The sequence below is a fragment of the Bactrocera neohumeralis genome, chromosome 2 (assembly GCF_024586455.1).
Source record: "Bactrocera neohumeralis isolate Rockhampton chromosome 2, APGP_CSIRO_Bneo_wtdbg2-racon-allhic-juicebox.fasta_v2, whole genome shotgun sequence".
Lineage (NCBI taxonomy): Eukaryota > Metazoa > Arthropoda > Insecta > Diptera > Tephritidae > Bactrocera > Bactrocera neohumeralis.
Window position 1 is genome coordinate 28,752,097 of NC_065919.1, and position 22,982 is coordinate 28,775,078.

At 33.5% G+C, this 22,982-nt stretch overlaps 1 protein-coding gene and 1 long non-coding RNA gene across 13 annotated transcripts in view; both read left to right on the forward strand.

The window, feature by feature from the left end:
* LOC126767909 (TLD domain-containing protein 2) overlaps nucleotides 1–22,982 on the forward strand; it is a 313,504-nt gene that overhangs the window by 101,613 nt on the left and 188,909 nt on the right. For 3 of the 12 annotated variants that reach the window (XM_050485633.1, XM_050485634.1, XM_050485635.1), the window contains exon 1: nucleotides 18,456–18,682. The exons of 2 other annotated variants lie outside the window; for them this stretch is intronic. The gene's annotated coding sequence lies outside the window, so the exon portion shown is untranslated. Of the gene's footprint in view, nucleotides 1–18,455; nucleotides 18,683–22,982 lie in introns of those variants that run through there. 7 more of the 12 variants (XM_050485641.1, XM_050485642.1, XM_050485655.1 and 4 more) reach the window with 3 other exon arrangements.
* On the forward strand, nucleotides 12,583–18,339 carry LOC126767997 (uncharacterized). The gene is made up of 2 exons (XR_007669186.1): nucleotides 12,583–12,905; nucleotides 18,115–18,339. It is a non-coding gene; the product is annotated as an uncharacterized LOC126767997 (long non-coding RNA).

Consider the following 22,982-nt stretch of genomic DNA (forward strand, 5'->3'; position numbering starts at 1 on the left):
TTTTATCAGAATTGTTATCCTAATCCATGATGACTGATATGTAGAGAAGCGTCTCGATGAATAAATAAGAATTTGGGTCGACATTAAGAATATTACAATCCTTTTCTCGATTTCTGATAGTTTGCTTAAACCTGTTTAGCCTATTTGTCCGTGAGCTATTGATAGAATCTGTCTTCTGAGTTTTTCAGAACTTGCCTCTTCTTATTATTCCGATATTTAGTTTGCTATAACTTTTCATTTTTGAAAATTATAATTTCCAACTGCGGCATGGAAAGACCCAAAATGAATGATTCTATACATTTTTTTTTAAGGCTGGAGACATTTCGTCATCTGTCTCACCATCAATATAGTGCGTTTCATCCCATTTTTCGATTAAAGCTAGAATTACATATAGTTACTTATATATACATATATTATATCAGATATTTACTTTTTATAGACTCTCGTTTACTGAGCGACAAAGATAATGTTTTGAGCCAATTCCATTTAGTTTTACCTCACTTGTTCATGATTGTTGAGCATTTATAGTAGTACGTCTATGTATCTCTGCTTGACTTTATTATTAAACCTCGTTCAGCCATCTATGAGCTAGACATTGATTGTCATCGGGGTCTATTCCTCTCCTTAGAGGACTAAGGCAACCTTTCAAATCGTTCTAGCAGAATTGGTTTTCCACGATTTTTCATTCAATCTTTGTTTTTCAGATGAAAGAAGGAATCTTTTAATGAAATATCTTTTATCGAATTGACGTAATGAGCGACGCTAAGATAATCGACAGTCGATACTACATACTAAGACTATTCAGAGCCTTTTTAGCCATTTAAGGGGCTATACCAGTGTGACGCATGAAAAATTAGGCGATTTTCGTGAATTTTTTTAAAAGAAAGTACTAGATTTAATGTTTCGACGTTCTATAGACGTAATAAAGCATATTTTTAGCTATATGAAAAAATTTTTTTTTACAAAAATATTGAAAAATAACGGAGTAATGTGCTGTCTGCGGAAGTGCCGAAAAAAAAGTGCCTCAACTGCTGGCATGATTCCGGTCGAATGAGTAGCTGAATCAAAAAAATTCAAAATGTTTATTAAACTTAAATATACATATTTTCTATACAATGAACTACGATCTTTAAAAATATCAAAAATTAAGAAAATGACGTAATTTTGAAAAAAAAAAATCGTTTTTTTACGAAAAAAATGGTGGTTTTTTAATGCCAAATTGACAATTTTCAACCAATCAAAAAGATCGTAGTCTATTGTATAGCAAATGTATTCAACTATATCCAGTTTTAATTTGAAGTCGATAGGTCAATTTCTCGTTGAGTTATAATGTCAGCAATTTTGAAAAAAGTCGTTTCGAGAAAAACGCGTTTAAAGTTTCACTGCAAACATATGTATGTATATAGCACCTCTGAGCGGTCGCTATTTAGAACGCTGCCATTCAAAAACTATTGAAGATACGACCTCGTCGATTTCACAGGATATTTTTTAATATATAAACTATCGAAAAAGCAAAAAAAAAAAGAAAATTTTTTTTGAAAGTGTCACACTGGTATAGCCCCTTAATGGATCTTATAAAACACCCTGTACTCGAATCCCATTGTATTTTGTTCTCATTTATATGTCCTTGTTCTTTCTAAATGTTACTATTTTATTTCTTATCAAAATTACACCGCTAAGTTTAATTCTTTCAACATATAATAATTATGTCTGCCTTACTAACAGCTTTTGAAGGAAATTTCCACTTTCAATGAAATTTTGTGAAATTGTTTATCAATTTTGCAAACAAACATATTTAGACTGACCGAGACAATACGAACTTGTTTTGCTGTCTGGCGTTCATTGTTACCTCACCCACACACTATAAGCCATCTAAACATATAGGGATCATAATGTATATTGTGTGGAACCAAAACAATTAAGCATTTACACAAATGCTTTCTTTTGAGTTTTGCATTTGAAAGTCAATGTCACTTTGGATAGCAGTACAATGTACAAACAAACATAAGCGACTACTCGTATTAGAGTTGCGATTGTTCGCACACAATGCTCGTCTATGACTTTTACTGCACTTGCTATTGTTGTTGTGACATGGAAACAATGACATTTATGCAAATCAGCAAAGAAAGAGCGGCAATTAAATTGTTTAATTAGCTGCTTTTGCATTTCTCCACTGACCAGTTACATTTACAGTTGCTATACATACATACACACACACACATGTTTGTATATACATATGTGCTGTACGGTATATGTATATGTATTCACAATGACAATCATTTAATGGATTTTCCAACGGTCTCCACAGCTTCAATTGACTGAAAATTGCTATTTGAACAGCTGTGCTGTTAATTTTTAATTGTGGAAAAGCGAACATAATGTTTACTCATTAAATTAATGTTAATTTATACTTACATATGTACATATGTGACTTTTATCGGGGAAAAGTGAATGTTGAATAAAAAATGTAAAATCCTTTTTGTGGTTAGCATACTTATTAGGGTGTGCCATTTTGAGGCAACCTTTTTTTTTTCAACTGAAAAACAGGCTCAAAACTTTCGAAATGTGTAAAAAAAAGTCACTCAAAAGATGAGCTCTTAATATTAATATTAAGAGGTGATTCTTTCAAATTTTCTGTTTCCCATATAAATTACATGGAAAAAAGTCATTTTTTTTTGTGGTGGTTATTGTACGGAGGTTATTATATGTGCACGCGATGGCTGCCAGTAGAGATGGTAAACTCGATTCCGATTCTACTTGAAAATCGAGTTTTCTCGTAAAATAATCGATTTTTCGAATGTCAAGAATCGATTCTTAATCGACTTCGACTACTGAAGATCGATTCCGAAAAACTCGAGTTAGGAAGGTAGGAGGTCTAAAAATCCATGACTTCAGCGAAGTAATGCAAAGAAAAAAACCGTAAACTTCGGCTGCACCGACGCTAGAAAACCCTTTACAAATAAAAACGTTGTTCGTACAACTTGAGGTACTTTACGAAACCCAGGTAATTTAATATAAAATTTTGCCAGCACCTGAAGGAATTTGCCGGTCTTTGATTTTTGCATGTTGCAAAATGTTCGGTTACACCCGAACTTAGCGCTATCTTACTTGTTCATTAATGACTTTTTTCAATTGACAGAATTTTTAAATATACTCAGACTAATTTTGATTAAGTTCAGCATTTCTTTCGCACTCGCTTTACCCTCCGTATGTGGTAAATACGATATTAGCCACGTCTCATTAGCCAAATATTATAATGTATATCCACGCGACGAACCGGTATTTAATTTAATTAAGTAATACTTTATTTCTCACAATGTGTTTGCCGTAATGGCCTTATTGTGGGTTTAGTCTGTTAATTACCGTTATCCGCGTACGTGCTGAAACGCTGTTCAAAGCAATGAGTAACCGATACGTAAGACTTAATAATGATAGAATAGGTGAGTTCTTCGGCCTTACCCAGACGAAACTAATATTATCAATCTCGAAAAGAGGAAAACGGTTTACGGATCTAGAAAAGTATTATAAATGTTTTAAATAAATTCATCATTTAATTGGTGGAGTCATACTTCATACTACATAAGTCCTTCAACATTTCAATTGGAAAAAGAAGTTCGCAGCCAAATAGGTTATGTGTAAAAAATACTATATAGACTATTAAAACCATCAAAATCTATGTAGTCTGCATGAAACCGAGAAAAGCGGTAGTGAACTCTCAATGAAACTTTTGCGAAACATGAGCTCAGCTTGAAGCCATTCCGTGCTTTAGAATAAAAATTAATATTAATTGTTATGTACAATAATTTGTAAGAAAATTATTAATTTTAGTTATCCGCAAAATGCTTTGTTGATTTTGGAGGCTTTTTTATACTAATCTAAAATGTTTTGCTATCACAAATCCTCACCTAAATAAATTGTACCCATGTTGTTTGAGTTACTGCTGAAAAATACTCGTTATATGTATGGTTTAATCTAAATACCAAAGTACTCGTTCACTTTATACGTAGTTCACTATTTTGCTATTAATTTCAATGTTACGGTACTTTTTTTAGCATATTTTGCGTACACTTGAGCGATTAACACCTTGTAGACCTCAATAAAAGGAAAATATATGAGTTCCTCATTGCTAAAAGGTGACTTAGACAATTTCGCGCAACTAAATTGACCAATTAACCGACCTACTCAACACTCATATATATATGTAAATATATATACATATGTATGTATACACACTCATATTTTATATGTATATGTGTTTATATATGTGGTTGTGTTCGTGCGTGCTTGAATGCAGCTGACAACGCGTACGTGCATAATTTTATGCATAAATGTTGCAAAATTACACAAATTCACGGTTGTTGTTGTTGTGTTTTACCGAAATAATGTATGTTTTTCGTGCGCTGAACTCTCGCTTTCATAAGTCAAAGCGCTGCTGTTATTTTTCCCATTTCTGTGCGCGCTTTAAAGTTATTAATAATAAATAATTTTTGCTTGCTCGCGAAAAATAGCAAAAATATAAGCTTCCTGTTTGAAATATATGCTGCTGAATATATCGCTATGAGTGGGTACGGTTGAACAAATGACTGGGTTTTAGTCATAAGTCGCTAGTTACTTCAGTTGAAATTATTGCCTCATACCTCTAACTAAACTCTGACTAAATGTTGTTTTGGGTTTTAAAGGTATCATGAATCCTATCTAGAGACTTCTTCTTCTTCTTTATTGGCGTAGATACCGCTTACACGGTTATAACCGAGTTCACAATGGCGCGCCAGTCGTCGAGATTCCAAACGAAGCCAGGTCCTTCTCCACCCGATCCCTCCAGCGGAGTGGAGGTCTTCCTCTTTCTCTGCTTCTCCCAGCGGGTACTGCGTCAAATACTTTCAGAGCTGGAGTTTTTTCGGCCATTCGGACGACATAACTAGCTAGCGTAGCCGCTGTCTTTTAATTCGTTGAACTATGTCAATGTTGTCGTATATCTCGTGCAGCTCATCGTTCCATCGACTGCGGTATTCGCCGTGGCCAATGAAAACTAAACTCTCTTGAAAACTCGTAACTCCGACTCATCAGATGTTGTCATCGTCCATACCTCTGCAGCATATAGCAGGGCGGGAATAATGAGTGACTTATAAAGTTTGGTTTTTGTTCGTCGAGAGGACTTTACTTCTCAATTGCCTACTCAGTCCAAAGTAGCACCTGTTGGCAAGAGTTATTCTAGACACATTGGTACACTAATCCAGATGATTTTCTGTTTATGCTAACCAAAGAGAAAATAAATTTACTAATCCCTCAAGAGAAATTTTCGTTGACCGATGTTATGATTCGTCATTATTTCGTCTGAAGAATGTCAAAACTTCAAATAGTTCCCGCTGGAAAAACAAGGTATATGTGGTCAAAATGCTCGCTTCTTTTATATTAACGGGCATAATCGAAGATAAACGAATGTGAGTGCTCATTATCATCAACCACAAGTGTTGACCTCAACAGCACTGTTTTCGAAAAAGAACGAATCATTATCGCTGTTGGATCCATACATGTATGTATGTAATAGTCATTGGATGTTTGAAGGAGATTTGCTTCACATTTTTGGGTTGCGTCTTGATATTATGGGTCATTTATTAAAATCATTGTGTTTTAAGCACACTTCGAAGAGTGGATGGCTCCTCGGGGAACCATTTACAGCAGAAACGTACTCAGAAATTTAACAATAGACAATATCGATTATGACGCCAGTCTAATCGCAACTGTACCTTCTAGAATTCAAGCTTATGCCAATTTATTAACTTCCTTTTCTTTGTCGTAATTTTTACGAATATTAAGTTCTTTTACCAGTCAAAAGGACGCAGGTCAAAATCTTTAACGACAGACATCAAAACAACCGATAAAAATAACTGAAATATTATTCAAGGCGAAAACCATGCTTCCCTTATTTCATTAACTCTTACACTTCGAAAAAGATCTTGCCTTAACTGGGAGTACTTAAATCTCACACAGAGCTTCATGTAAATATTTTGGGTAACACATTACAGAATCGACTTAGAAGAAGTAATGTGCCTCTTATACTCGTAAAACCGGTGAATAGTAGCCGTAATGGTAGTACAAGTCATATTAAACCACCACAAAATTATGAGTTAACTTTTTGGAGTAAGACCTTGATCACCGCGACAATAAGCTTAGACTTCCTAATTAATTAGGGATTATTATACTCTCGCAACAAGGTTGCTAAGGAGAGTATTACAGTTTTGTTAAATTTTATACATTCTACTTATGACCTTGTGATGACTTTCATTAAGTGCTTGTAATATAGCTGCTCATGCTTCTTTGAATGTGGTTTTGACTCTGGGTCATCCTCATGCTTATCTTTTTCACTTTAATTCTCGACCAAATGGGTAGCCAGTGATTTTTAGTTTTAGGTCACTCTTACAACATGTTATTATTGGTTTACAAGTAAGAATTTGTTGTCGACTACGTCTTGAGCGCTACCATATTTAAATTAAATCCGAACTAAAGTTATTTCCAGTAAAGGGAGGAAACTATTCGGACTAATAGGAAACAAGAAAAAGAAGAAGAAATTGGGAACTGATATAATCGATACATCAGGTGGTTCTATTTTCGTATCCGCGACTGTAAAGATAATACAATAGTTGATCGTAAACAACATTAAAATGTTTTTTTGTTTTTTTATTTCAAATCATCAAAACCCAAAGTTGCTTTCAAAGAACCAATATCCAATCCAATATTCTTCACCACCATCAAATCTCGGTATCACTAGAAGCTCCGAATTCGCGTCGATTAATAATGGTAGATCTCTGGAAGATAGCTTTGCTTGAATTTAAATGAAGGTTGGCGAAGTTTTCAATATTAATTTTATTTTTAATTATGAAAACGTAATCATGACTAATTGCTTTATAAAGTTAATAAAGCAGTTGAAGCACGCGAATATTTCTTTATACATGTGTATGTAGAAGTATATATATGTACATACATATGTAAATGCAGTGCAAAATTCACTTTGCGCATGCGCATGCTTTTGTGCGACAAAAAAGTAATCTAAAAGCATATGCGATTATTGCGAGTCAAGTGAGTGACCTTAGCGAATTTTTGCGTAGGCACAAACGATAAACTCGCATGTCTGTACATATGTATGTATGTGCCATATGTAACTCGTTGCGATCTCTGGCATGTCATTTTTAATACCTACACACGATTATAAATAAATTTATAGGTTTTTATTTGCTACGACGGTAGATATATATTAGGGTGGTCCAAAAATAAAGTACTTTAAAGTATTCGCGAAGACTTTGAAATGCGCTGGAGCCAAGAATTCCGCGAAATTCGTGAAAAGTTTTAAACAAATATTAATTTTTTTTATAAACTATATAATAAAAAAACTTTAAACCAAAAAAAATTAAATTTTTTTCCAAATCTTTCTTCATATTCAAGTAATCAAGTTATTGATATTAATTTGCATAAATTTTTAAATAATCATATCCGCAGTATAATATGCATTATTGGTGACTTAACCTCAATTTTCAAACTTATGATTTATTTATATACTTGTACGTATATAAAGGGTGTCTGAAAATTAACGCAAGATTAAGATTTGCCGCAATTTCAAAAACTCTCCACACTTGACGAAGTGAAATCACTATTTCCACCATAGTTTATTTTTCAAATATTGTTCATTAATGAATCGCGTGAGGCTCCATTTTTACTAAGCCTAAATTGTCAGCTGTCGATTTGTTGATTTTATGCTTGTCGACACTTTGCTATATAATTGGCAGCAATTTGAAATCTTGCATTAATTTTGGGACACCCTGTAAATAAGTCCAAGCTTGCGTTAATTTTGGGAGACTCTTTAAGCATGCTAAAATGTGATCACAAATCAGCGAAATCGCACATACCTGTAACCTCACTTTTTGCTTCCAAATTATTACTTCGATTGCTTGCAGGGCAATAAAAATACCTTGAGTAGTAAAAAAAATGCTCGGGTTACCTAAAAAATGGTTTCGAAATAGTTTTGGCACAACTTTTCGGTCTTTGCAATATTTCCAAAGTCTTTGCAATATTTCCAAAGGCAGCATCCGACGCAAAATGCGACCCACCCTAAGTAATTTGCTTGCCAGACGCTTAATTTTTGATTATGAAAAATAAAGTGCAGCTTGCGTTACGCATATAAATTGTTGTTTTTGCGCAGATTGACATTAAGTGCATAGCAAAAATAGTTTTGCCATTAATCATTACATTTTGTCATTTCCTACTTCACACGCCGATGAAAGAATGATTTGCAGAAAATGACTAATTACTTAACGTAGAATTGTACAGTATTTCTTCATAAATTTCTTCATAATTTTTATGCCTGCGATTGCACAGTTAAAAAAATTTTGACTACAGTTACATAGCTTACAGAGTTGATGCGAGCTTCACGGTATCGGGTTATTAACTGGTACTTACGCGATACTGAACTTGTTGCTATTTTTTGTTGAGAATTTTTTGAATTTATTTATCTGAGTTTTATATGAAAATTGCTTCCTTGTTTTTTCATAATGGTTGTTGATTCTCACCACCATGCTTTTAAGTCAATACGCCGAAATTGTGGGCGACATTTTCGATATGCGACTATGGTTTCCACCTTGAAATAACGCTAATGAAATCTGTTACTGCGTGTGCAGTTCTCATCAAGCCAATCGTCGTCACGTTCTCTTGTTATTAATATTAAAATTATTTTAAGCTCTCAAAGCGGAATTCCTGTACAATGTCCTCCAAAGAAAGTCTGGTCATGAGTAAGAGCAGCTTTGAAAATTCGATTGTGTTAGAGGTTCTGGTGTTTCCAAACTTCAACTCTCGCCGAACAAAGTAGACCATGTGACCATTGCACGGCTATGTTATAGTTGAAAATTGTAGGTTAAATTAGGCTAGGTAATTCTGGCTGTCTCTCACGTCTCTCTCTATGTCTACCAACAGGTTCTTGGTAATGCCAGGTATAGTTTCAATAATAACGTGTCGACGTGCAAAACGTCAACGCTGTGTGTGAAGTTTAACAGAAACTTGATATCTAATTCTGATATTTCAACCAGTTTCTTGAACTGCGAGCCTTCTAGATAACTAAGCCGAGTTCAGTAAATTATAACATGTGACTAGGTCAACAGCCGACCTACAAATTTTTCGAGGCATTGTGTGTAGAAAGCTTCGCCTTTAAAGCATTACTTCTCATCTTAATGCGAGAAAAATCTGTATCTTTTTTGTCTGTGTTTGCCTTTAGTTATGCCTATATGAGCCCAATTTTAAAGGAGACTTCACATTGTGAATTTTTAAGCTGGTTTTCTATGCCTAGAAAAATGATACTCGACCTTCTTTACGCTCTGCGCTTCCTAAATATGGTTAAAGCAATATAAAATCTACCGAAGCACTAACACCCTACAGAACATTAATCCTTTTTTGTGAAAATCCGCGGCCTACGCAGCCTAAGCCTGCACCACACAAAATCGGTTAAAAGAAAGAAAATCGAATACGAAGTAAAAACGCAAGCAAAACTCGAAAGTGCGAATCAAAAGTCTGCGTTGGTTTTCTATTTGTTTGAGTTCTCGCTGTCTATTAATAACCATTATAATTGCTAAAACAATCTGCATAGGCAAAGTGCATTGACAAAGCGTGCCCCTCCCGGCGTCATAAAGTCGAAACGTGCACGAAATGTAAACAAGTTCAAAGCGCAGGCGCGCAGCCCACTCAGCCGAAGTGACGCGTTCGGCAGCGCAGCCGCGAAATAGCGCTGCCAACGCTACGTCTGAGCGCGCGCCGGAGAACTTCAAATCGTCTAAAAATGTGTGAATCATACTTTATTAGATTTTCTAGCTTCGATTCGAGAGCGCGTAAGAGCGTTTGTGAGTGATTAAAGAGAGTTGATATTTTCTTGTTTATTCTGTTGTCAAGCACAGCTGATTCAATCAATCAGCATATGTATACAATATTAGCACACATTGAACAATCTAAACATTTCATATGTACATACGTACAAATGTACGCTCAGTATGTTGTAACTGTATAAATCCATGTGCTCATATGTGCTGGCCACTCGAGCGTTAAGCGTCATCGCTGTCATCATCATTGTTGGTTGTTAGTTGAAAACAAGTTTTTAATTCACACATGATTAAGACTTTAATTAAATCATGAGCATAATATTGCAAAGCGCTCGCCGCGAGTCAATGGCGAGAGCGAAGGAGCACGTATTGAGCGAAGTCGGCCAGAGAGCGCTAGCCGATTTGGCTAGAAAATTAACTTATTTTGCTTTCCGCTAACGCTTTTCGGTAGCGCGAGCTGTTTTTGTTTCCTTTTTTGTTGGTTTTTTTTCTAGCGTTCGCTTTTAATGCAATACATAATTTGTGGTTTTTCGAAATCGGAACGCAACGGCGCACAAAATTGGCGCTTAAAAAGTTGCATTGGCGGTTGCGCTTTGTTGTAATCTGGTTTTTGTTTTAACTCGGGTGTCGGAACAAATTTGCCGCGGAATAGTGTTGTAGTTTGGTGGAAAATTGCAATAGGCGGTGGTGGCTATTATTGTTTGGGTTTGTTCGGACCAAAAACCTATATCAAGATTTAACTAAGGCTAAGTAAAAAAGAAGAAGTTGATGTAAAATTACCACCTTAGTATAAATAAATATCTTGAATAGTTGATTACCAATGGATGGGTTCTGAGTCCAATCCTGACCTTCTGCAAACCATATCAAAACTTTCAGTAGAGCAGCAAACTTTTCATAAATACACCAATCGTTTGGAAGCAACTCAAAAGGGGTTGAAAGTTCATAATTCGGAAAAAATATGGAATTTTTTTATTTAAACAGGTCAAGGTTGCGACACTGAATGTTAAAAAAATTCTTCCGTAGAGAATTTAAATTTCTTTCCGAAAAATTTTTTCCGGTTTCCTTTCACCAGCCCTTCTTTTGGGTCTAGTTTTCCAAAAACAGACCTTTGTGATACCATATTTCTTCTAATATTTTGTAGGCACTACCGTCTTACCGCAAATTATTTACCACCTTTTTTCATAATAGTGATATAGACAAGGCATCTCGGAATTAGCATGAACGGACATTAGCGAAGAAGGTGATCCTAACAGGGATCTCACTTGAAAACAGTGGCCTAGCTACAACTTCGGGCGCCCGGGGCCCCCTTTATCTACCTACCTACCTAGGAGGTGGTTCAAACAAAAGTGAATTTTTACAAAATACCTTCGATATTAAGTATGTAAAATTTAGGAACTAGAAGCCACGCATATTCTGAAGTTCCAAAATTCTCACAATACAGTTTTTGAGGAAATTGATAGTAAATTTACAAGACATCTTATTAAAAGCCATAGAAAAAACCCATTTTCGCCCTATATCTTGTACACTTTTGACACAATTTGCAGGAATTTTTCCCCGAATTGGAGTTTTTAAATACCATTTTGCCGCCCCCCAAGACGTTGCGCCCGGGGCGACGGCCCCCTTCGCCCCCCCTAGCTACGCCACTGCTTGAAAACCACTTAAAGGTTGGTCTGTGCTACCTAAAACTATCATATTGGTATTTGTTTAAGCGCTTACCTGAATTAATGAATCACTCTCAGGTTTTTATTTTCTCAAAAACTCTTCTAATTTTTTTTATATATACATACATATGTAATTATACTTGAGTTCATAGACATACGATGATATACATACAATATACAGCACTGGTTGATCGATGTAGTTAAATAATATTTTGAACATTTTTTCAGTCCCCAGCCCACTGTGTTGATTAAACAAACACAACCGACTTCGTGCAAATCCGAATGTACTTCCTTGAATGCACGAATGACCATATAAAAGTAGCGCCCCATAAAACGGTGTCCGAAAGCGATTTAAGCACAGCGCGCATAACTTACCTCCAAATACATTTGGCGCTGCAACTGCAACTGCCATTCACAGCAACGCGCTGAATTTGCAATGAGAGCGCAAACGATCTTCGATACTCGCAATGGAGCGACCGCAAGCGCCGTTGACTAGGTGCGTACGCTATCAGCACTACAAATTTATATGACACACTCACGCATTGTGCTAACAAAATAAATAATCTATTGGTTTACACTTAGCAAAATGCTAATAAAATGTTGTTTTCGGCAATGCGATTGACCAATATGAGAGGGGACTCCCAACAGCTGTTAGCGTCGCGTAGCAGTCGTCTTTACGGCCTACAAAGCGACCTCACGACTGCTGCTAGACAAAGCGCAAAACCGCACAAACCGTTTCTTGATCGTCTGAAGTCGGTCGGTGGTTGTCCTAAGCAGCAAGCGAATTATACGCATGTCTCTCTTGCGGTTTCTTCGGCGAAACTTTTATACCTTCGCCACTTAACTTACCAAAGCTGCGGCGCGCTGCTCTCCAAGCACTTGCGTCGCTCAGTTCAGCGCGTTGCTTATACGCGGAATGATTGATCGCTGCTCGTCGTTGTTAGCTTCGTCTGCGCCAATGCGCTGGCTGCGACCGCAGGCGCTCGAATTGCTATTGCCGCCGCAGATATTTGCAGTGGTCGGCGGTACCGCCGAAGCCAGCTGCTTCCACCTCGATCGCTTTCGTGTTTCTTCTGTTGATTTTGCAGCGCTGACGAGCTCTTATTCTCGTGTGCGCGTGTGTGTTTGAGTGCGCCTGGTCCGTACTGTATCGGCTTGCTGAGACGGTAGCGCCTCAATTTCCGATCAGTTCAAGTTTTTCATTTGCGCCGAACGCAACGTGAACGCAAGAAAATTCACCGGCCAGCGAAGCGTGCTGCTGCAACCAGCAAACCGACGAGCGTGCATTAATCAGACAAAAAGAAAAATAATCATTTCATATGCGAAAAAGTCAAGTAAATTTGTGTCGAGTTGGAAAAGTGTAAATGTCAGGCAGCATTTAATGAAAAAAGTAAGCGGAGCGTGTAAATGTCAACAACAACACGAGCGCCGTAACAGCATGCGCAGCGCGCGTTTATGTTATTATTATTATTTTTTCTTGTTGTTTGTTGAAATAGTGAAATATTTAAATTTAAATTATAATATTGTTTTTTTTTTATTATTTTTATGTTTTTTTTTTATAAAATTTTGTGCATTTTCCTGCCTTTTCTGCTTTCGTGCGCGCGCATTATCGTGTTAGTGGCGACATTTCTTCGGTAAATGGTGTGCTCAAACAGAGATGCCGTTACCGTTAAGGCAATAACAATAAATTCAAAGAGGGTGCAGTTAAACGAATACAAAAACAATAATTAAGAAAACGAATAAAAAATTATGGCAAATTTGGGAAACGACCAAGAAGAGTGCCCAATGTGGTGAAAAAATTATTGAACAAAAACATAAAATATATAAAATAATAAATGAAAAATACTGGAAAATACGCAAAAATAAAAAATTAGATATTTCAAAAAAATTAATTTTATTAAGAAAAAAATAACAGTTTTGAAAATTACAATAAAATTGACAAAAAAAGTGAATAAAAGTAAATAAAAAAATGTGTCAAGATACGAAAAAGTTAAAAAAAAATCTATAAAGCTAAAACAAAAATAAACATAAATTAAAAAAAGGAAACAGTTTTAATTATCGGCTTTTCGTTCAATAAAAAAATGCAAAGTCACTTTACGAATGTCAACAGCTTCTCAAAGAACCGTGAATTTCAGTGCTTAACGAGGCAGGCGGTCATTTAAATTTTCCATGCAATTTTTTCTATCTTTTCATTTTGCTTAAAATTTAAGCAGCGCGATGCATAAAAATTGAAAACAACCTAACTTTTTTTTTCGTTTAACAATTTTTGAAATGTTGTGTTGCTTAAAAAGTATATGTCATGCTATAATTATATCCGATTGTACGTTTTGTGGGAGAAATATGTTAAAAAAATAAAAGTCACAAAAATAAACAATAGGAAATAATTAACCCTTAAAAATAATATAAATAAGATATATTTGAAGAAATGAGTACGCCATATACATATGTATATAATTAGACTAATAATTTATTATTGATAATTTTAACAATATTAATTTGAATAATAATAATAATAATAATAATAAGAACAATAATAGCAATGAGAATGATAATACGATTGATAATAATAAGAATAAGAATGATAGCAAAATAAAATAAAAAAAGAAAAAACCTTAACTTCGGTTGCACCGAAGCTAAATACCCTTCACAAGTGCATTTCTGTTAGTAACTATGTGTTCCGTTTGTATGGAAGCTATACGCTATTGTTAACCGATCTGAACAATTTCCTCGGATATTACATTATTTTTATGAACAATAACTCATACCAAATTTCGTGAAGATATATCGTCAAATGAGGAAGTTTCCCATGCAAGCATTTGATTCCGATCATTCAGTTTGTATGGCAGCTATATATTATAGTGGTCCGATATTGGCAGTTCCGACAAATGAGCAGCGTCCTGAAGAGAAAATGACGTTTGCAAAATTTCAACACGATATCTTAAAAACTGAGGGACTAGTTCGTATATATACAGACAGACGGACAGACAGACAGACGGGCATGGCTAAATCGACTCAACTCGACATACTGATCATTTATATATATACTTTATAGGGTCTCCGACGCTTCCTTCTGGGTGCTACAAACTTCGTGACAAACTTAATATACCCTGTTCAGGGTATAAATATATCAGATAAAATAAGTATTAAAATGAAATAGTGTGAAATAAGTTTGATTTTCGATAGTAACTCAATCGCACTTTCTGAAAAGTATCAGCGCGTATATGCAGTGTGTGCAATGAAATCCCAGTAATCTTAATAATTATTTCTTGAATTGTGTTTATATTAATAAATACGAAAATATTTCTTAAATAGTTATATTATATTTTTTTTTGTAAAATCTGGCAATTCTGGCGAGACAAAAAATTAAAAAACAATTTAAGAATACTCTTTTTTACTTTTTTATTTGTTTTTATTTTTTATTTTTTGTAGTTGTTTTTTAAAAATTATTTTGTTTTTCTTTTTTTAACTTTTAATAAATTTTTGTGGGAAAATTTTACAACACTGTCTATATAAAAACATATTATACTATACTATAATTTGATCTAAGTTGAATATAAAATATATATATACGCTATATAACCTTAAAGTGTTGGGGGCTTTGCCTGAAGTAGCCACTCCCAACTTTCAATTGATGTTGAAAACAAATTCTAAGCCATTCCTATATGATTTTGTAGTATTGTGTTAAATTGTTTGACGCATAATTTAAAAAATCCACGATAACTATCAAAGAGCAACTGTGGAAGTTGAAACTTCGAGACGAGGTACCATTGTAAATTTATATTTGTTTTGAACCGATCCTTGGGTTCCCGTTTTTATACCCTTGTGGTAAAAGCCTTTATTAGCCGCTTAACCTTTAAATGTAATGAAAGAAGCACACAGTTCTTTTAAATAAAAGTTGTTCAGCAAAAAATATAATAATGAGTGGCTTCTGATATACACCTAATTCTATTTTTACATGGTGCTTTTTACACGGTTAATGCTGGAACCAAACTGCCGTGTAAGCATAGAATTACTTGCAAACATTAAGGTAGATCTATGGCCAAATCAAAAGCAAAAAACTACCAAAAATTGTTCATCGAATGAGAACCGGCATAGTAAACCTCTTATCAGCTTTTGAACGTACCTGATACGTTAATCTTATGTAAATATTTATCACATGCTGATCAAATTAAAAAAAAAAATAGAAAAACTAAAAATATGAAATAATTGTATGATTCACCAAGTATGTATTGCCATAGTCTGGGCATTTCGCATTTCCATTTTGGAATTAGCTTTTTCTGGCTTCGGCTGTTTTTCGTATTGTCTTAGCACAAATACATATTTCCCTTTACACAATGTATCAATAACCCGTGACTGTTTCTATTTATGGTAGTATACGGTATATATTTATTCAGCTGAAATCTAAAGTTAACTTAAATTTTGCGATTAAAATTAATTTTATTTCTTCATTTGAATTGCGAAACAAGAACTGTTCAAGCTCGGAGAACCCATCCAGCGTTACGTATAACTGTTACTGTAGGCTTCGACTGTATATAGTTGAAAGAAAAGATTTGAAAGTTCAGAAGTACTTATTTCTGCGTCAAATAATACTAAAAATAAACTAACATACAAATCATAAGGATTGTGCAAATTATTATTATTTTTTTTTTTAATTTGAACCTTATAAAATACTGCATATACTTAGTATTTTCATAATGCCAACATATCTTTTAAGCCAAAATTAAATTTGAGGTCAGCCTCTACGTTAATTGCTGCTATTTTACTGCACGAACTACGAAAATATACTTGTATAGTGAAAAAAGTAAATTATGTACATATGTATATATCATGGAAACGATTATGCGCACACCATGACGATTTTGAAATATAAATTCTCAAATTCAAGATGTTAAATAAAGAAAATTATAAATAATTAAATTTCATATTTTATATAAAGATAAAAAAATTAATAAAATAAACTATATTGTTGTGAAAAATATAAAACATATCGTCACCGAAAATGCAAAATAACATAACATCACTTTTCATAAATTTACAGGCCAAGGAAAAACGATTTAATAGAAACCACTCATATTGAAAGAAAATTGGAGTTTTGGTTATAAAATGGTTATATATTTGTTATATCTGATAGCGGAAGCTGAAAATACTACATACATATGTATGTGTATGTAATATGATGTAGTCGTAATCAATAAAAAACTCAACTTCGATTTTTTTGATGATACGTTGTTTTGCATTTTAGGTGACGATATGCATGCGACTCAATAATCACAATCTTAACACAAATACCCGATTGAATACGGTCTGTTGAGACAATACGTTGTCGTTGAACGTGACTTTTAACAGCTCAAAAATAACTTCAAATAAATTCAATAATTTATGCAAAATCTTAAATGCAAAAGACGCTTCCCATTTACCACAAAACGCTTAATATTAGCAACCAAAGGAAAGTTAAAAACAAAACGCCTAAATTTAGAACACACATGAGAAGTATGTCGGGCGATGTGTGCGCGAAAAAAACGTTTTAAGTGCGTCTGCTGGTTTCCACGCCCCACATTGTCGCTTAACTGAAGACATGAATGCGAAATTAAAAAAAAAATATAAAAATAATAAAATTATTATAAAATAAACGCAAACACGGCCGGACGCAGTTTTTATTCTGCTGTTTACTTTCAGAGCGGCGTGTATGTGTGTGTGCAGTGACTTTGGAAGTGTTTCTGTGCGGGAATAATGTTTGTATGGAAATGTGTGTTCCGCTGTGATAGCTTTTAATTTTTTTTAAGTTAGTAAAATAATTCCAAGTTGATTTCTATAATTTTTTTTTGAAAATATTTTTAATTTGTAATCAGTAGCAATTCTGAACGAAAATTCAACAAATAAGCGCTACAAAATTGAAATCGTTGAAATTGGCGCAAAACATTTTTCGAAATCTCAAAAATTTGTTCACTGTCAATATCTGGACTAATCTCTTGCTCATGTCAAGTTCAATATTTACGAATTTGTAGTAAGCGCAGGCGATTTCAAAACTATTTATAAAATAGATAAATCGATTTCTTGGCAAGTTTTCCAAATTTGCCAAAGACACTTCTGCGCAAATTGCGCACACACATGCACATTTCGTATGCTAAATAAATACACAAATTTCACGGTTTTAGCAAATATTTATTTACAAAAAAATAACGAAAATAATATGGAAATAATTACAAAAAAAACACGAAAATTGTAGAGAAAATGTTGCCATGAAAAAAAATTAAACATTACAATATTCGAAAATATTCCAAAAAAATAATTAATTACTAAATAATTAAAAAAATCGAAAATAGTTTAAAAAATTTTAAATGAAAAAAATATAAATTACAAAATTCGAAAATATTCCAATAAAAATGATTAATTACTAAATAATTAAAAAAAAATTGAAAATAGTTTAAAAAATTTTTAAATGAAAAAAATATAAATTACAAAATTCGAAAATATGCCAATAACCAATAAATTCGAAATCGCTAATTGCCAATATTTTCGAAAATAATCCGAAAAGTGCTTTAAATACATACACAAGTGTTTTGCAAATCTATCATTTTTTTGAAAATATTTTATTTCAGGAAGAGGTGAGCAAATCGTTTGCCAGGGTGCGTTAAAATACACATAACAGTACATGCAAGCATACATATTTACAGCAGCAATACAAGCAATATCTGCTTAAGAAGTGTGTGAAATATTGAAACATAAAATCGATTTCGATTACTATTACCATTTTCGATAAAAAAAAATTAAAAAAATACCACGAAAAAAAGTTAGTCAAAAATACTAAAAATATAAAATTAAAATTTCTAAAAAAAAATTCAAACTTCAAAAACATATTATTTCAAAAATTATTTCATTTTACGAACAATTTTTGAGTGTTAAGCGTACTAATGTTTGTGCCGTCGAATTATATTTTTTACTAAACTACATTACTGAGTGTTAAAAAATCCTACGAAATTACTTAATTTGAAATGTGACTTTTATAAGTGCTGGTGTGTGCGTGTTTAATATCAATAAATTCGAAATCAACAACAAAACTTGACGACAAATCTAATTTGTGGTGTTGTCGCCAATCAATTGCCATACAATCAGAGTTTTGAAAAGCAATTACGAATTCTTTCCGACGACAACAAAAACGTTTAAAAGGTTGGTTTCAACAAATTTTATTTTTTTTTAAATTAATTTAAATTTAGTTTTATTTATTTTGATTGAAAATTCCCAAAGAAATTCGCAACTGAGCTGCAGTTTTATATTTTATTATACTTTTATTGCGCAGTTTTTTCTTTAATTTGCTTTAAACACCACTCTTTTATTGTTTTTATGAAAATAAATCTCTATACAACAGAATATAGTAAGATAATCTACTTTAAAAAGTTGGTTTTGTTGTTAAAAATATATATAATTACCCTCTGCATTGCTTAAACTCTTAACTCAGTAAGCACGCCAAACCTTAAACTCGAGTTTATGCTGCAACAAAAACATGCCATTGGCTTAAATAGTGATTTCACATATTTAATAATTCCTCCAAAATTGTTTTATGAATTTTGACAGCCAAAATAATGAAACGGAATTATGTATAAAGAATACCAACGCAGAAACTTAATTAATTTTTTTTAATTTGTACCAGATTTCAGGTTAACTGAAAGTTTACCATAATTCACTCCTACATAAAAGTTATTAGATTTTTCTTAGTATCGTGTATATGGCAGTATCTGGAATAGACATAAAATTCCTTCATTATTTTGAAACCTTTGTATTTCTAAAAAAAACGGAGATTAATATTTCAATATAATATTCACATCAACATTTCAAAGAAGTCAAAGCTTATGCTAGGTTGCCTTAGTTTCAAATAAAGACCAATTAAAATTAAGTTAATTTCGTGTCACTGAGAGGACTCTACATGCTTCCATTAAAGTTTTCAATTTCGACATTCACGAAGAGTGTGTATCTTCTCGATTTCCAATGAAAGGGATTCTGGGAACAAAATACCAAGAATACTGGCGATGTGCAAGCAATTTGGAGCTCAATTTATCCAATTTTGTCAGCGTTTGTACTGATTTGTGATACTTTTTTAATAAGAGAGCACTTTCTTCTACTTTGAGTCATTTTTCAGAGATTTCAGCCTTCAAAATTTGCTCTCATATTATTTCATAGGCACTGTTACCTTTTTAAATATGCGATGAACATTACTACATGCGCAACCCAGAATAAAGACGCCATTACATTTCAAGTTTACTCTAGGTTTCCCCGTTTTGCGGTCCATTTTGGAGTCAGTCGGTAAGACTCTGGAGTGACATGATGCAGTGAAATTTCAACTATTGTCAAATAGTGCTGCGAAAATCCTTGTGTATTACGATTGAACATCTCCAAGCTCCACTGAGAAATATCACGTCGTTGTTATTTTAATAGAGTTTTCTAAACCTACTTTTAGAACGATATATCGAACTCAAATGCGTTAGAGTTTCAACTAACTAAAATCACGAAGTTTGATACTTGGTTAAAATAAATTCATCATTGAAAACGCAGTCTAATAGAATCAATTAGTATTTTAATAGTGCAAATATAATACTATGTGAGTTTATTATTAAGAAACTTGGTTCATATAACAGTGACATTAAGCTGATATCTAAATAGATATTCCCTCTTAGGAGTTCAAATTGCATGTTGTTCATCGGAAAGCTATTATTGACAATTTTCATAAATGAATACGGTATCCAAAAGACAGCTCCGGAATATTTTTAGGAACTGTTTCTTGATAAAAAAACACTTTTGTACTTTTCTTTCTGCTATAATACATTAGCCGCCGATTAGCTTCACATACATACATACATATGTATTTCAAACACTTCCCTTCTGCATGTGAGACTTAAACGTTAACTTAGGAATAAATTTGAAAAAAATAAAGCAACAATTTTTTTATGCTGCTTTGTCTAGAACCTGAAGTGGGTATATTAAGTTTACTAAGAAGTTTGTAACGCCCATAAGGAAGCGTCAGAGACACTATCGTGACGAACTAAATCGATTCAGTCATATCGGTCTGCCGTACAAACTGAACGCTCAAAATCAAGTTCTTGTATGGAAAAATTTTGTATTTGATAAGATATCTGCACCAAAACTTGTCACATGCTATTGTCGAAGACAATAGTGCAATCTCTGAAGAAATTGTTCAGATCGGATCACTATAGCATATAGCTGCCATATAAACTGACCGTTCTTGTAAGGAACATTTTGTGTTTGTGAGGGGTATTATTGCCTTGGTGCAACCAAAGTTCACATTTTTTCTTGTTTTGTTTTTATTTCTTCATTCGCTGCTTATCTGCAACTAATTTTGTTAGTGCTTAACTTTTTATTCACCTTTTATGGATTTCCTACTTCGGCATTTTCGCACTCTTCAACACTTAAATTCGAACAAATGTTGACAAAATAGCTACAAGTGTTTTAATTTATTAGCTGCTGAGTTTAGCAAATACTAAATAGCGGTAAAACACACAAAAGTCCATTAAAATTTAGCAGAGGCGTCACTTCTTCGCCTTTAATATTCAGTCCGATACAAACACACAAGCATACATACATACATACATACATATGTACATAAGTATGAATCGACGAATTTGCATATTTTCGTATTGTTTCGCATATTTTGCTTTTTTTTTATAGTGTTTTGTTGTTGTTTTTGCGCTCTTTCGCATAAGTTCACACGCGTATGCAAATAAGCAAGAACTTTCGTTTTCTATAAAATTAAACAATAGTTGGCAACGCAAGCGTTATTTTTTTTATAATTTTTTGTATACCCACTTCCACATTTGCCTTCGTCAACCCCAATTCGTACTCTAACCTATTTCTTCATACAAACTCTTTTCATGCAAACTCACGTTTCTTCAATTCGATCGTAATAGCCGACAACAACAACCATATAAATAAATGTGTATGTAGGTGTGTTTGTGTGTGTGTGAGTCGCTCTTCGGTAAGCCCCCGCGAAAAAGTGAACGTTGCAGCGGTAAAGCTGGGTTCGAAACAATAGCAGAAACCATCATGTGGTTGCTCGGTTGTTTGGCTCTTCGATTGAACGTCTGGCGCGCTGTTCGGTCGTTGGCATAGACCAGCGCCGCGCACTTGGTCCACATTCGTTTACATACATACTTATGTGCTTACATATAATACATACTCGTACATATTAACAAATATATATGTATGTATGTATATACGGAATGCATTCCTGCACACCGCCAATAACGCTAAACGGCTCAAATGCACTCATATGTATATATACACAGGTACACATGTATACATAAGTATGTACAAATAATATATTCCATATACGCATATATGTATCTAATTATCATACATACATATTTTTGTTGTTGCGTCTTCACTAGTTGTCTCATTGTTGTTTTCGCCTGCTTTTGTTTTTCTTCATCACTTTTTTCTTTTTTTGTTTTGAATTTCCTTTGCATATAGTTAGCATTTCAATAGTTTTGCGCTTGCTTACTAACCCTTTTTCGAGGTAACCCAATGAACCATGTAAAGCATAATTATGGTTTCGACATGCTTGCCCACAAACGAGTACTCACATGCTCACTCACATACTCGCTTGTGTACTTACATACATACTCGTACATGCAACAGTGACTCCATATTAAATATCGTCCACTCGGCTTGTAGACATCTTCAGTATAATTCAGAGTCGACCCTTTAGATAATTACTGTAATATTAATATTTTCTTAAGTAAGCGAGCAAACGAACACTCGCTTGAGAATTAAATGCATGCGGTGTAACAAGACGAACTCGCCTGGGGTCTCCATAGTTCAACGAGGCAGGTTTCAAGGGTAGTGACACAATATATGTAATATACATATGTATTTTGAAAAAAATTCTTCAAAACAGTGTTGATATTCCAAAATCAAAGAATGTTCGATATAATGTGAGTATTATCTTATTATCACTTTCACTGAACTTGAAAAACTTTATAATCCAATTAAGAAAAATATTTTCAATTATATTTTCTTAAAGAGAAAGCAAATTGTGATTATTCTCTCTCCCTTATGGATAAAAAGGAGACCCACATTGACAGCATGCGCATACATTAGAACTCGAAAAGCTTCTTAAACTGACCAATTAAAAAATTTCAAGATGTCTTTTCTAGATTAGATGCTTTTTTTGCCTCTAATAAAGTGAGCATAAATAGAACACATAAAAATGGCTAAAAAGGAAGAATATTTTTCTTCGACGTTCGTTTTAGAGACAAACCTAACCTTGAGCTTCTTCCTTTTTAAATTACGAAGGGTCTGAAAAAAAAAAACAAAAATCCCTACATTCAAAAGTTTTTTTAATAACTATTTTGGGGTAAGAAAAGTTTTTGTATAAATTGTTCTCACAGAAAAATTTTTCATTTAATGTTATATTACTGTACTCTTCTCAAATTAAAAAAAAAAACTTTTGCAACGA